Below are 2,640 nucleotides of genomic sequence, written 5' to 3'. Positions count from 1 at the left end.
AAGTCGGGTCTCAGCGCAGCTGGGAATCAGTGCTATGTATGGCCTGTTATCTGGGAGAAAAAGGGAAGTGGCACAAACAATTAAACAAAAAAACAAAAAGGAGGTTAGTCCGCCCTTACACAACTTACTCTCAATCAATAACCGCCTTTACGGCTGGACGGACTAACCAAAACAAAATTACAAATCACTCAAAAGAACGGGAAAAAAAGGACAGCAGAAACAGCACAGCTGAAAAACAAACAACATTATCAATTAAAATATTACCCAATAAAATAGCAATTTTATAAAACCATTCAAAATCATGAAGCTAAAACAAACACTCAATATAACTACAATATTGATCAGTTTCCCTGCGCGCAGTCGATCTAGGGCTTGATCAATTCTTCTATTAAAATTCGTGGTCACACTAAAAAAGTCCAATGACACATTAAAAAATAGGCACATGCAATAGCAAAAGATCCAAACAAAAATGGCAAAAGTCTCTTACCGACAGTATACCCACTCGCACCTGAGTGAATTAATTGCCTCTGGTTTTTTCCACAGAAGAGCGCTGACTTCACCCCACACACCCACTACCTTTTCACAGCTCTTCAGCCAATCACCTGGCAGAAAGCAACAAACTGCCAGGTGACACTTGTTACACCAAAAAATCTACTTAATTACAGTAACGTGAGTATTTGTAATTCATTACTTCCACCCCTGACAGTAAATGACCATAAATGAACTGTAAATTACACCGCGGTGAGCTCCATTCATATAGTTCTATCACGTGCACGTGTACGTTGACAACCGTAACCATGGCCGCCGAGGGTATATAAATGCTGCACAAGGTTCCAATCGTCCGTTTACACTTGCTCGTGGACTTGTTTCGACCTGCTCCAACCTCAGCCTGTGGAAAGCTAAGTTTTGAAAAACATTTGACTGAAAGCGGATTAAACTTGAGAGCACAACAAGTACTTCATCTGTTTGTACTTGTTTTTGTTTTTCAAGTTTGAAGATGGCTCGCCTTGGACCCGGACTCCTCGACTGTCACCTGGACTTCGCTGCAGGTACGTTTGAAAATTTCTTTAACTTTAAATGACTGTAATAATTTAACAAGTTCCAGTGTGAATATCAAGTTTTAACGTGATCAAATATGTGTATCCCAAGATTGTTTCCCGTAAATTGTTTGTATGCTTTAAATTTTCCGGGAGAGGTGTAGAAATTATTAACGACTGGTGTATGAATATGAAAAAAAGGTGTTACTTTGATTTGAAGGCTTCAAATTTGACACTTTTCTTTAAAATGAAATGGTTAAAAATAGCTTAATGGACTAAAATTTGTAAAATGCCCAAAAATCCGTTTCTGTGGTAACCGCATCATCAAGATGTCATGGCGTCAGAACACGCAGGTGTAAACACACAGATCCAGGTCCCCTCCTAACATCCTTTTCTTCTCCGGATCAAAGGCTTTATTGACATAAACTATATTTTTTCTCTGCTGCAAAACACAAAGATAAAAAAAAATACAAATAAAATAATATCAAAAGAATATGAAAACAGTAGAAATAATGGCATTAAGACCTATCTTCTGTTACGGTAATGCTTTTAACCTTATTAGATAGCAGAGAGAGATATTGTACACAGGGATATTTACACAGGGGTAGCATGTTTACCACAGATTAGATGTATCTGTCCTTATGGCAGATACAGTCCTTGTGCACATTTCTAAAAATGTGGATTCTGAGTTAAGAGTTTGTTTGTTTGTTTGTTTGTTTGTTTTTCACTTGACCATCATTTTCAGACATACCTGCAGAGCTTTGTGTGTGCAATTTTTACTCTTGCCAAGGAGGTTGTGTTTTTATTTAAAAAAAAAATTTATGTTTAGGACATGCGATTGGTACATGTGGTCTAAATGTTACATTATGGTTTGCATCCACATATTTAACCTATGAGCTTTTTTCAAAATGTGTGACATCGTGAATTGTAAATAAAACAGGAGAATGAGCTGCATGGTTAGTTATAAATGTACTGTAGTATATTTATATAATAAGTTACTCATGTTCGGCTATTTACAAATCAATACTTATTATCCATTACCTATTCCAACATAGTGTTTGCATAAAGGCTTACAAAGAACAAATAAAACAAATTGAATGTACACAAAATACAGTGTCATATATAGTGTCAATATAGTGTCACCTTAAAAGTACACAGAGTGAGCTGCCTTGGTGGAGGTTTGGTGGTCTTCTATTAAAAAACTTCACTTAAAGATTGAACAAGTAGAAGTGTCATTCAGTCTGGCATAAAATGCTTTTCTCTCATCCTCTGCTCAAACTAACAGATGTAGGTCTGTTGCTTTAACACTGGGTGTCTATTACATTCCTAACGTTATTTTAAAAATTGTTTCCTCACAGGGCGTCTTGACTATGTGGTTGAACGCCCTGCAGAAGAAGGCCTTCCTGAAGTCATCAGGATCCTGGATGACAGTCTCCAGAGCACCACCTCTTCTGATGAAGCTCAGGACACTGATACCCAGCGTATCAGCGAAGGTGAGTATGGTGAGTATTGTTACCCTCTCTCATCCTCACCCTCTTCTGATGAAGCACCAGATGCTGATGACGATGAACAGCAAGGTGAGTATGGTGAGTATTGTTACCCT

General features: G+C 37.7%; 1 long non-coding RNA gene across 1 annotated transcript; it reads right to left on the bottom strand.

Moving 5' to 3' along the window:
* Positions 1-208: 208 nt before the first annotated feature.
* Positions 209-637, bottom strand: LOC120736936. The gene is made up of 3 exons (XR_005696645.1): positions 488-637; positions 334-406; positions 209-228 (listed from the first exon to the last, which is right to left on the bottom strand). It is a non-coding gene; the product is annotated as an uncharacterized LOC120736936 (long non-coding RNA).
* Positions 638-2,640: the final 2,003 nt, after the last annotated feature.

This window comes from Simochromis diagramma, unplaced genomic scaffold (assembly GCF_900408965.1).
Source record: "Simochromis diagramma unplaced genomic scaffold, fSimDia1.1 OVJJ01000516.1, whole genome shotgun sequence".
Classification (NCBI taxonomy): Eukaryota; Metazoa; Chordata; class Actinopteri; order Cichliformes; family Cichlidae; genus Simochromis; species Simochromis diagramma.
Note: the sequence above shows the minus strand (reverse complement) of the source record. Positions and strands in the feature narration are given on the sequence as shown.